This window comes from Schistocerca cancellata, chromosome 6, assembly GCF_023864275.1.
Source record: "Schistocerca cancellata isolate TAMUIC-IGC-003103 chromosome 6, iqSchCanc2.1, whole genome shotgun sequence".
NCBI classification, from domain to species: Eukaryota; Metazoa; Arthropoda; class Insecta; order Orthoptera; family Acrididae; genus Schistocerca; species Schistocerca cancellata.
Window position 1 is genome coordinate 516,517,513 of NC_064631.1, and position 13,563 is coordinate 516,531,075.

Genomic DNA, 13,563 nt, shown 5'->3' on the forward strand with positions numbered 1-13,563 from the left:
CTGAAACTCTGTATAACCTCTGGTTCTTTCAGTTTATCCAGGTCCCATCTCCTTAAATTCCCACCTTTTTGCAGTTTCTTCAGTTTTAATCTGCAGGTCATAACCAATAGATTGTGGTCAGAGTCCACATCTGCCCCTGGAAATGTCTTACAATTTAAAACCTAGTTCCTAAATCTCTGTCTTACCATTATATAATCTATCTGATACCTTTTAGTATCTCCAGCGTTCTTCCATGTATACAACCTTCTATCATGATTCTTAAACCAAGTGTTAGCTATGATTAAGTTGTGCTCTGTGCAAAATTCTACCAGGCGGCTTCCTCTTTCATTTCTTAGCCCCAATCCATATTCACCTACTACGTTTCCTTCTCTCCCTTTTCCTACACTCGAATTCCAGTCACCCATGACTATTAAATTTTCGTCTCCCTTCACTATCTGAATAATTTCTTTTATTTCATCATACATTTCTTCAATTTCTTCGTCATCTGCAGAGCTAGTTGGCATATAAACTTGTACTACTGTAGTAGGTGTGGGCTTCGTATCTATCTTGGCCACAATAATGCGTTCACTATGCTGTTTGTAGTAGCTTACCCGCATTCTTATTTTCCTATTCATTATTAAACCTACTCCTGCATTACCCCTATCTGACTTTGTGTTTATAACCCTGTAGTCACCTGACCAGAAGTCTAATTAACTACTCACCCGAAATCGATAAAACTGGCGTAACTTCTCGTTGTAATCGCCCTGCAGACGTACACATTTTTCACAACGCTGACGCCATGATTCCATGGCAGCGGCGAAGGCTTCGTCAGGAGTCTGCTTTGACCACTGGAAAATCGCTGAGGCAATAGCGGCACGGCTGGTGAATGTGCAGCCACGGAGAGTGTCTTTCATTGTTGGAAAAAGCCAAAAGTCACTAGGAGCCAGTTCAGGTGAGTAGGGAGCATGAGGAATCACTTCAAAGTTGTTATCACGAAGAAACTGTTGCGTAACGTTAGCTGGACGTGCGGGTGCGTTGTCTTGGTGAAACAGCACACGCGCAGCCCTTCCCGGACGTTTTTGTTGCAGTGCAGGAAGGAATTTGTTCTTCAAAACATTTTCGTAGGATGCACCTGTTACCGTAGTGCCCTTTGGAACGCAATGGATAAGGATTACGCCCTCGCTGTCCCAGAACATGGACACCATCATTTTTTCAGCACTGGCGGTTACCCGAAATTTTTTTGGTGGCGGTGAATCTGTGTGCTTCCATTGAGCTGACTGGCGCTTTGTTTCTGGATCGAAAAATGGCATCCACGTCTCATCCGTTGTCACAACCGACGAAAAGAAAGTCCCATTCGTGCTGTCGTTGCGCGTCAACATTGCTTGGCAACATGTCACACGGGCAGCCATGTGGTCGCCCGTCAGCATTCGTGGCATCCACCTGGATGACACTTTTCGCATTTTCAGGTCATCATGCAGGATTGTGTGCACAGAACCCACAGAAATTCCAACTCTGGAGGCGATCTGTTCAACAGTCATTCGGCGATCCCCCAAAACAATTCTCTCCACTTTCTCGATCATGTCGTCAGACTGGCTTGTGCGAGCCTGAGGTTGTTTCGGTTTGTGTCACACGATGTTCTGCCTTCATTAAACTGTCGCACCCACGAACGCACTTTCGACACATCCATAACTCCATCACCACATGTCTCCTTCAACTGTCAACCGAGCGAGGTGGTGCAGTGGTTAGCACACTGGACTCGCATTCGGGAGGACGACGGTTCAATCCCGTCTCCGGCCATCCTGATTTAGGTTTTCCGTGATTTCCCTAAATCACTTCAGGCAAATGCCGGGATGGTTCCTTTGAAAGGGCACGGCCGATTTCCTTCCCCATCCTTTCCTCACCCGAGCTTGCGCTCCGTCTCTAATGACCTCGTTGTTGACGGGACGTTAAACACTAATCTCCTCCCCTCCTCCTCCTTCAACTGTCGATGAATTTCAATTGGTTTCACGCCACGTGAATTCAGAAAACGAATGATTGCATGCTGTTTAAGTAAGGAAAACGTCGCAATTTTAAGTATTTAAAACAGTTCTCATTCTCGCCGCTGGCAGTAAAATTCCATCTGCCGTATGGTGCTGCCATCTCTGGGACGTATTGACAATGAACGCGGCCTATCTTTCCAGTCCGGAGAAAAAATATCGGAGGCCTTAGAACTTGAATGCACCTCGTACATTGCATCATAAAAAGAAGAATATGTAACGTTATTCCATTGATTACAGTATCAAGTAAAATTTACATACTTCGCAGATTGAGCCTTTTTACCAACATGTTACTGTACACACACTGTCCTGGATGCATACGTTGATTCGGCTGGGAAGGGTGTCATAAAGGCGTTTTATCCCCTCCTGAGGTGAGCTGGCCCGCAGCTGATGTTACTGACCCCTCATGTCCTGGATACTGGCAGTGGGTCGAAGTCGACATCCAGGCTGGTCTTACACATCTTCTATCAAGGACGGACCTCGAGATCTTGCTGATCACAGGACTGCCTTAACATTACGCAGGGATTTCATGGAGACATCTGTCATGCGTGGACCAGTATTGTCCTCTTGAAAAATGACACCACGATATTGTCGCATGAGAGGAAACACATGATAACGTAGGGTGTGTGTGAGGCAACGTTGCGTCGTCAGAGTTCCAAACTGTGGCCTTAAGTTACACACCGCTATGCCTCTCCAGTACATTAGAAGAACGGAACATCTCCTCAGGTCGCTGTCATATTCGCCGGCAGCAGCCACTCGGTGAAGTGCAGGGCCGAATTTTATCTCTGAACACAATGCGACTACAGTCATCAGCAGACCACGCTTGCTGGTCACAGCGCCACTCCAAAAGCAGCCGACTGAATTATGTGAACGGAAGCCTACGCATCAGACAGTAATTTCCTAGTTCGGCTGCCGCTAGTCTCTGACCAACTGTGATTGACGGCACTGAATGTTGCGATGAGACTATTACTCGTTCTCAGGAGGAGATGTGAAGGGGTGCACGATATGGTGACCCTCCATTTCGGCGGTCAGACGTGGTCAACTGGAGCCTTGACGACGGGTTTGACTGCTTTTAGGTTCTCAAGTTGTTCAACATCATGTCACTGTCACGTCCGAATGGCCCGCCAGTCTAGATACTGCACCGTAGGTATTACAACTTAATGAGCTGGTACAGCATACGAGTGGGACGAGGTAGCAGTATACTGAAAGGGATGCGGAGAGCACGATGTCTGTGCATATCGAGAGCGTGATGAGATTTAGGAGAGGAAGTACATGCATTATTAGCATAGGTACGGATGGGATGGGGGTGAGCTAGTTTTCTCAAACAGATAATTAAATGTTCAAAAAAACTTGAATGCAATCGGATAACGTCCTGGACAACTGCCTATTTTTCGCAGGTCACTTTCAAGGTACAAATGCAGCATCAGACGGCTCTGTATGGCAATAGAAGACTTTTTTATGTGGGACTGCGCAGTCGCAGTTGCGGATACCAAATGAAGGTTTAAGGAGAAAGACACCACACATCGCTAGCAATTACTACCACACAATCAAAGGTCATTTGTTAGTTTACATAAACAGTTTCCTTAAAAATACTATTCCAGTAACAGACAATGCAGGCCATAACCTCCATGTTATTATCTACCTTCCATAAGAAGACTGGGACCAACGCAAATTACAGATCTGTCCGATTTCTGTAAGCGTGTGTGACGCGTACGAAAGTTCTCCACGGTTCTAGTGGTCTGATCGAAATGCGACGTTCCACAGTCGCAGGAGATGAGGAGATGAGCCTTCTTCATAAGACATCCCTTGGATCTGTTATGGTGGCTCCCCACCCACCAACGAATAAATTTACATGTGAGACGGTCTCTTGTTTCTTTAGTGCCTCGTTAACGGTAGGGCGTTCACCTGTCAATGTATCGACAGTTGATGTTACAAGGTCGAAAAGCTGTTAGCTATTTGAACATTCGATACACCGGTAAAAGCTCAAGTTTCAGGCCGTTACTTTGTTTTAGAGCACATCGTTTTCATCATGTGAGCTGGTAAACACTCCTAGAAGAGACATCACGCAAATGCAATGACAAACGTCGATTATAGTAACTGGAGAGGATACGATCCAGTTTAACATTCTTTTAATTCCAGATTCGTAAAGTGGGATCAAATTTCATTGTGAATTAATAGCAACTAAGTGGCGTGCAACTGATAGCACTTTCCTTACATTGCCAATTTCTCTCGTCTTGTTCACCTGTAGACTAGATTACTAGCACCTTTAGCGCACTTTTACCCAATACTACTGTGACACAATTTTGTGTAGCTCTGCAACTACGGCAAAAAAATATTTATTCTACAGAAGTGCAAAATAAGCAAATTGTGCAAAGCTGACAACGGAACTTCTTGCATAAATTTCTTAGGGGCCTAGGAAATTTAATACTTGCGTTTGATGATCATGTTTTGTCTATGGATCGCTCAGTTGTGCGGTCATTAGCGCCCATACAAAGTACCAATTTTCACACAATCCAATTTTTTTTCACAATCCAATCTAGCCACTGTCACGAATAATGATGATGATGGAATGATGGTGATAACAGAAACATCCAGTTCCCGGACAGAGAAAATCCCCAACCCGACCGGGAATCGGACCCGGGACCCCGTGATCCAGACGCAGTAACGTTAGCCACTAGACCACGAGCTGCAGACTTACGCTTACGTGCACTGCATATACCTCCTTGTGGCTTTTAGGATAAAAAAGAAGAGTGTACTCTGGACGAACTGTTCACTTTGTAAGCTCAGTACTACAAGTAAAAACAACTTTTGTACAGCCTCTCCATCCATCTGTAGGGTTGAGAATGAAATTTCATACCCTGGTGCAAAATCTTTAACAGTTTGCTGGTGGGAGTCAACGATAAAACTGTAAACTCTCAAATATTCCAAAATGTATATACACTCCTGGAAATGGAAAAAAGAACACATTGACACCGGTGTGTCAGACCCACCATACTTGCTCCGGACACTGCGAGAGGGCTGTACAAGCAATGATCACACGCACGGCACAGCGGACACACCAGGAACCGCGGTGTTGGCCGTCGAATGGCGCTTGCTGCGCAGCATTTGTGCACCGCCGCCGTCAGTGTCAGCCAGTTTGCCGTGGCATACGGAGCTCCATCGCAGTCTTTAACACTGGTAGCATGCCGCGACAGCGTGGACGTGAACCGTATGTGCAGTTGACGGACTTTGAGCGAGGGCGTATAGTGGGCATGCGGGAGGCCGGGTGGACGTACCGCCGAATTGCTCAACACGTGGGGCGTGAGGTCTCCACAGTACATCGATGTTGTCGCCAGTGGTCGGCGGAAGGTGCACGTGCCCGTCGACCTGGGACCGGACCGCAGCGACGCACGGATCCACGCCAAGACCGTAGGATCCTACGCAGTGCCGTAGGGGACCGCACCGCCACTTCCCAGCAAATTAGGGACACTGTTGCTCCTGGGGTATCGGCGAGGACCATTCGCAACCGTCTCCATGAAGCTGGGCTACGGTCCCGCACACCGTTAGGCCGTCTTCCGCTCACGCCCCAACATCGTGCAGCCCGCCTCCAGTGGTGTCGCGACAGGCGTGAATGGAGGGACGAATGGAGACGTGTCGTCTTCAGCGATGAGAGTCGCTTCTGCCTTGGTGCCAATGATGGTCGTATGCGTGTTTGGCGCCGTGCAGGTGAGCGCCACAATCAGGACTGCATACGACCGAGGCACACAGGGCCAACACCCGGCATCATGGTGTGGGGAGCGATCTCCTACACTGGCCGTACACCACTGGTGATCGTCGAGGGGACACTGAATAGTGCACGGTACATCCAAACCGTCATCGAACCCATCGTTCTACCATTCCTAGACCGGCAAGGGAACTTGCTGTTCCAACAGGGCAATGCACGTCCGCATGTATCCCGTGCCACCAAACGTGCTCTAGAAGGTGTAAGTCAACTACCCTGGCCAGCAAGATCTCCGTATCTGTCCCCCATTGAGCATGTTTGGGACTGGATGAAGCGTCGTCTCACGCGGTCTGCACGTCCAGCACGAACGCTGGTCCAACTGAGGCGCCAGGTGGAAATGGCATGGCAAGCCGTTCCACAGGACTACATCCAGCATCTGTACGATCGTCTCCATGGGAGAATAGCAGCCTGCATTGCTGCGAAAGGTGGATATACACTGTACTAGTGCCGACATTGTGCATGCTCTGTTGCCTGTGTCTATGTGCCTGTGGTTCTGTCAGTGTGATCATGTGATGTATCTGACCCCAGGAATGTGTCAATAAAGTTTCCCCTTCCTGGGACAATGAATTCACGGTGTTCTTATTTCAATTTCCAGGAGTGTAAATGCCTCATTAGCCAACCCTTCTCCAATTTCTCAGAATATGTATCTTTAACGTCTGGATTAGTCAAATCTTGACGTTGCCAGTATGTAAGGGGCTAATAATGGTCTAAGATCTGTGGCATTTTCTTTTTCGTTTCAAACTTGTTGGATTTCTTATAAAAATATGTACTCACGTCAGTGTGTTGGATTCTTTTCATCTGTATCTTACATTTTCTCACTAACGCGACACGTAATTAACTGCCTGATCTTATCTGCATGGTCGTAACTGCGCCACTAAGCCACTAAGTGGACTACACCTGTCAGTCCGGACTACCCGTCTTGCATCCACAATTCAAAGCTGGCCTTTTTACGGCATCGAGCCCTCTAGCGTACGCTTGAGCTCTTACAATATTCTACTTGACACATTCCAATCCTTATAGACAGTTACCAGCTGCCCCGTCATATCATGCTCATATTAAAGTAGCCTGCCGCTGTGGCCGATTGTTTCTAGGCGCTTCAGTCCGGAACCGCGCTACTGCTACGATCACAGGTTCGAAACCAGACTCGGGCATGATTATAATGTCCTTAGGTTACTTAGGTTTAAGTGGTTCTAACAAGGGAACCTCCCCATCGCACCCCCTTCAGATTTAGTTATAAGTTGGCACAGTGGATAGGCCTTGAAAAACTGAACGCAAATCAATCGAGAAAATAGGAAGAATTTGTGTGGAACTATGAAAAAAGTAGCAAAATATACAAACTGAGTAGTCCATGTGCAAGATAGGCAACATCAAGGACGCAGCGAGCTTAGGAGCGTCGTGGTCCCGCGGTTAGCGTGAGCAGCTACGGTTCGAGAGGTCCTTGGTTCAAGCCTACCCTCGAGTGACGAGTTTTATTTATTTTTTTTTATTTTCAGACAATTATTATCTGTCCGTCCGTCCGTCCGATGCGAGGTAACTGCGCCGTAGCATGAGGATGGTACACGTAAACAAACATCGAAACACACGACGTCAGTCGACAACAGCGCCTGCTAACGAGGCTCCCTGGCTAGCAGTTGACTGTTCGCTACTTTGGACGGGAGTGTATTAAATACGTGAGATGTATCCGTGGGCAATATGAATACAGCAAATATAGCTCGCGACTTCAATAACAAGGTCAATGAATATTTTCCGAACTGTAAGTTTGCGGTGCAGTCGCAAAACATAGACACCAAACTTATTACAGTGAACAGAGACGTCAATGAACGAACGGACAGATCATAACTTTGCGAAAATAAAGGAAGAAAAATTTATAAACGAGGGAAGATTTGAACCAAGGACCTCTCGCTCGGTAGTTACTCACGCTAACCACGGGACCACGGCGCTCCTAGGGTCAGCTCATCCTTGATGTTGCCTATGCTGCACATGGACTACTCAGTTTGTATATTTTGCTTATTTTTTTCGTAGTTCCTCACAACTTCTTCCTGTTTTCTCGAATGATCTGTGTTCAGTTTTTCAAGGCCTGTCCACGGTGCCAACTTATAACTAAATCTGAGGGGGGTGCGATGGGGAGGTTCCCTTGTAAGTGTTTTGGACTGATGACCTGAGATGTCAAGTCCCATAGTGGTCAGAGCCATTTGAACCACCATATTAAAGTAGTTGTAGTCGGACACGCCCGGAAACGCCCGAAAGAACAGACACCAGGCGGAATCCGTAGCTGTGAAAGATTATGTGAACACTGAAGACCCAAAGAAGCAGGTACCCCTGCCTAATTTCGTGTTGATCCCCTCGAGCACGCAAAATGCCGCAACACCACGTGACATAGACTCGACTAAAGTCTGAAGTAATGCTAGAGGGAACTGACACCATGAATTCTGCAGGACTGTCCACTAATCCGTAACACTACAACAGGGTGGAGATCTCTTCTGAACAGCACGTTGCAAGACATCTCAGATATGATCAAAAATGTTCATTTCTGGGGAGTCTGGTGGCCAGAAGAGTATTTCTGGAGCCTCTCTGTGGCAATTTTGGATTTGTGAGGCGTCGTATTGGCCTGTTGGAACTGCCCAAGTCCGTCGGAATGCACAATGGACATGAATGGAAGCAAGTGGTCAGACAGGATGCTTAATATGTGACACCTGTCAGAGTCGTATCTAGACGTATCAGGGGTACCATATCGATCGAAATGCACACGTCCCACACGATTACAGAGCCTTCACTAGCTTGAACAGTCCCCTGCTGACATTCAGTGTCCATGGATTCATGGGGTTTGTCTCCATACCCGTACACGTCTATCAGCTCGATACAATTTCAAACGACACACGTCCGACCAGGTAACATGTTTCCAGCATCAGCAATCCAGAATCGGTGTTGACGGGCCCAGGCGAGGAGTAAAGCCTTGTGTCGTGCTGTCATCAAGGATACAGAAGCAGGAGCGGGCTTTCGGCTCCGAAAGCCCATATCGATGATGTTTCGATGATTGGTTCGCAGGCTGACGCTTGTTGATGGTCCAGCCTTGAATTGTGCAGCAATTTGTTTAAGGGTCGCACTTCTGTCATATTGAACGATTCTCTTCAGTCGACGTTGGTCCCGTTCCTGCAGGATCTTTCTCCTGCCGCAGCGATGTCGGAGATTTGATATTACACCGAATTCCTGATGTTCACTGTACACTCGTGAAATGGTCGTACGGGAGAATCCCAACGTCATCGCTACCTCGGGGGTGCCGTGTCCCATCGTTCGTGCGTCCCCTGTAACAGCGCTTAAATCTTGACAACCTGCCGTTGTGGCAGCAGTAACCGACCTAATAACTGCGCCAGACACTTGTCTTATATAGGCGTTGTTGACGGCAGCACCATACTCCACCTGTTTATATCTCTGTATTTGAATACGCATGCCCGTATGCCTATACTAGTTTCCTTGGCGTTCCAGTGTACATCACTATACCGCTACCTCGTCATAAAAATAATCAGGTACTTTGACTTCGAAAATGTGTAATCCTCCGGCTGGAGTTTTGTGTCCTTCGGGGAAGAGTGTGTTGTCCATAGCATAAGTTAGTTTAAGTTAGTTTAATTAGTATGTAAATCTAGGGACGGATAACCTCTGTAGTTTGGTCCCTAAAGAATTCAGACGCACTCAATGTGTATTCAACTAGCGGACATTAATGTGAAGTCTTTTCCATGCTTCGCCTTTGTGACGGTTTGAACTCTACTGAGAGCACTTTCAGTGAGGTATCTGAATATCCGTGGAGGAATCACAGGCCATTCTTCCTCGAGAGCTGTAACCAGAGATAGTAGTGGCGTTAGGCTCTGGGGTCTGGAGCTGATTCGATGATCTACCTCACCCTAAATATTTTTTCACTTCGGAACTGTGGACAGGACTATCCATTTCAGAAATGTTATTGCCCAAAGCCACTGCATGACAGAAGCAACTTTATGATGAGTTGGATTGTCATGCTGAAACAATGCTCCTCCTTTACTGTGTACACTGTAAAATGTGACCATATCCTTCCGTATTGAGCGTTTTCTGCCGGCCGAAGTGGCCGAGCGGTTCTAGGCGCTGCAGTCTCGAACCGCGAGACCGCTACGGTCGCAGGTCCGAATCCTGCCTCGGGTATGTATGTGTGTGATGTCCTTAGGTTAGTTAGGTTTAACTAGTTCTAAGTTTTGGGGGACTAATGACCTCAGACGTGGAGTCCCATAATGCTCAGAGCCATTTGAACCATTTTTTTTTTGAGCGTTTTCTTTAGCACAATAAGAGGACCACACCCTAACTTCTAAAAAAAAAAAAAAAAAAAAAAAAAAAGCCTATGTCGTAACACCACCGCTACTTCTCTTCACTGTAGACGTTACACATGGTGGCATGTAACGTTCTCCAGGCATCCGTCAAAACCACAAAGTATAGCGTGATTCACCGATCCAAAATACCCGTTTCCAGTCGTTCACTTCCCAGTGACGTCGCTCGTTATGCCACCCCATGCACCACTTAGCAATGACTACAGAAATGAGTGGTTTGTGACGAGCTGCTCGACCATTCTACCCCATTCTTTCTAACTCCTTAGATTTACCGCTGGCAGCACTTTATAGCTCTCTAGTGATTCCCTCACCAGATTTCATTCGATCTTTTACAATCACTCTCCCCCATGATCGACGGCCACTGTCCGTCAGTAGGTGAGGTCTACCTGCTCATGGCTTACCTGCGGTTGTTCCTTCGCGTTCCCACTTCACAGTCACATAGCCAAGAGGCGACTTGGGGTTCCTTAGAAGAGGTGAAACCTCCCTGATGGTTTTGCGAAACAGGTAACATACGATGCTCAGTCCATGTTCATGCGTCCGGCCATCCAGATGTAGATTTTCCGTTATTTCCTTAAATCGATTCAAGCAAATACCGGGATGGTGGCTTTGAAAGGACTCGACCGATTTCCTTCCCCACCCTCCCCTTACCTGAACTTCTGCTCCATCTTTAATGATCTCGTTGCCGATGGGACGTTACATACTTATCTCCTCCTCCTCCTCCGCCTCCTAGTCTAACTTCGACCAATTGTGTGATTGGATTGAAGAGTTTCTAGATAACAGAACGCAGGATGTCATTCTCAATGCAGAGAAGTCTTCCGAAGAAAGACTGATTTCAGGTGTACTGCAGGGGAGTGTCATAGGACCGTTGCTATTCGACCTAGTGGATAACATCGGAAGTTCACTGAGGCTTTTTGCGGATGATGCTGTAGTATATCGAGAATTTGTAACTATGGAAAATTGTACTGAAATGCAGGAGGATCTGCAACGAATTGACGCATGGTGCAGGAATGGCAACTGAATCTCAATGTAGACAAGTGTAATGTGCTGCGAAGACATAGAAAGAAAGATCCTTTATCATTTATCTACAGTTCAGCAACTGGAAGGACTTAATTCCATAAATTATCTGGGAGAAGGCATTAGGAGTGATTTAAAATGGAATGATCATATAAAGTTGATCGTCGGTAAAGCAGATGCCAGAGATTTATTGGAAGAATCCTAAGGAAATGCAATCCGAAAACAAAGGAAGTGGGTTACAGTACACTTGTTCGCCCACTGATTGAATATTGCTCAGCAGCGTGGGATCCGTACCAGATAGGGTTGATAGGAGAAATAGAGAAGATCCAACGGAGAGCAGCGCGCTTCGTCACAGGATCATTTAGTAATCGCGAAAGCGTTACGGAGACGATAGATAAACTCCAGTGGAAGACTCTGCAGAAGAGACGCTCAGTAGCTCGGTAAGGGGTTTTGTTGAAGTTTCGAGAACATACTTTCACCGAGGAGTCAAAAATGGTTCAAATGGCTCTGAGCACTATGGGACTCAACATCTTAGGTCATAAGTCCCCTAGAACTTAGAAGTACTTAAACCTAACTATCACACACACCCATGCCCGAGGCAGGATTCGAACCTGCGACCGTAGCAGTCCCGTGGTTCCGGACTGCAGCGCCAGAACCGCACGCCCACCGCGGCCGGCACCGAGGAGTCAAGCAGTATATTCCTCCCTCCTACGTATATCTCGCGAAGAGACCATGGGGATAAAATCAGAGAGATTAGAGCCCACACAGAGACATACTGACAATCTTTCTTTCCACGAACAATACGAGACTGGAATAGAACGGAGAACCGATAGAGGTACTCAAGGTACCCTCCGCCACACTCCGTCAGGTGGCTTGCGGAGTATGGATGTAGATGTAGAAGTCACTGAGCTCGCTGGATCGATCCATTCATCTGTTAGTGCTTCTCTGCTGACAATACAACAGTCCCTGCCTTCCTATGTAGTGGCGGACGCCTCTCATGCCATATAGTGACGAATTTCGCATTACATAGGCTGGACGGATGCTTTTGATCGGACAGTGTATATTGATTGCGTGGGTCTGTAGCATTTGCCCAGAGTGTAATTTCAGAATCGTGTGGGTGCACTTGCAGATTAATGAGGAAAACGGCCTAAATTTGGCACTCTGGCCGAGCGGTGTAACGGGCTAATTTGAAACTCTTAGCGCGCAAAGCCGACGCGAACTTCGAGCATCCGCGTTTCCGCTGTAGTGCCATCAGGAACGCCGTCGTAAAGCTGCTGCGCACTCCGGCATTCCTGTGGAGAGCGATTAAGAGCGCCCGACTACGCCCGAGCTTTCGCACACGCACTCGCGCACACGCTGCCTCCCCCTCACCCCCCCACCCCGAACCGCCCCACCACCGGTTGCCTGGGCGGCGTTCCCCGCCGGAGCCTTGCCTGTGACCCCTACGCGACACTCATTCCGCATTCGGCGCCCGCACGGCTCACTTACCGTCTGCGCCGGAATTAATGATTCACGGCCCTGCCCTCACACACTTCCCCCCACACCCCCGCCCCAAGCAGGCCGCCTAACTCGGTTTGAGTGGCGCTCGTTGTCGGTCTCGGGCGAAGGACCCTTTATTTCGAAACCGTCGGATGCCGACGATCATAGGCAATTGTTCTACGCGGTGGTGGTTACGTTCAGCAGTATGTGACAGTGCGAGGCATGGGAGCTTCACACACTCGTACCAGTTACGTAAATTTTCGTTTCACCTATACATCTACATCCATAGTCTGCAATTCGCAGATAAGGACATGCGGGTGGCACTTCCTTTGTTCCAGTTATTAGGCCTTTTTTCGTTTATTCACATATAGACTTTGACTGTTGACATTTTAAAAAATACAGGAAATCCAATACATCGTTATTTAAAACAGTATCATCATAGGCTCTAGGTATGTGCCAATGGAGTATCGTTATATCGACGGAAAAAGTATCGACGTACCTGCCTTTAAAAATATCTGCTGCACATTGAAAATATGTTGCCGGTTTTAGAGCTGTATGTTTAAGTAATGATTTAAGATTAGATATTCTATACATCAACAAGCCAGCAGCTTGCCAATCCTTAGAGCAAGAATTAAAAGGAAAACAAGACACATTCACTCTTGGCAACGTCCACTTTGCTAACAATGATAGCTGCAAGTATGTGGCACAATAAAGAGTGTCCGATTGGTCCATCGTCCGGTTTCATCACATATCGGATTTATCCGGAACACTTCATATCGACCTCCCTGTTTTTCTCAGTTCTGTCAACGCCACTCACCGAGCAGAAGATACTGTAAACATAGCATGGTGAAGTTAAACGTTGCAGTTTCTGTTGGTAGCACCGATTGCGCCAGCATTTCCCCTCACACGCCCCCGCCAACCATAAAGATCAAGCTTGTCATTTACATTT

General features: G+C 47.3%; 1 protein-coding gene and 1 non-coding gene across 2 annotated transcripts in view; one reads left to right on the forward strand and one right to left on the reverse strand.

The window, feature by feature from the left end:
• LOC126088408 (uncharacterized) overlaps positions 1-13,563 on the reverse strand; it is a 1,096,577-nt gene that overhangs the window by 377,145 nt on the left and 705,869 nt on the right. The window lies entirely within an intron of this gene.
• On the forward strand, positions 1,704-1,776 carry Trnaa-cgc (transfer RNA alanine (anticodon CGC)). Its single transcript has one exon. It is a non-coding gene; the product is annotated as a tRNA-Ala (tRNA).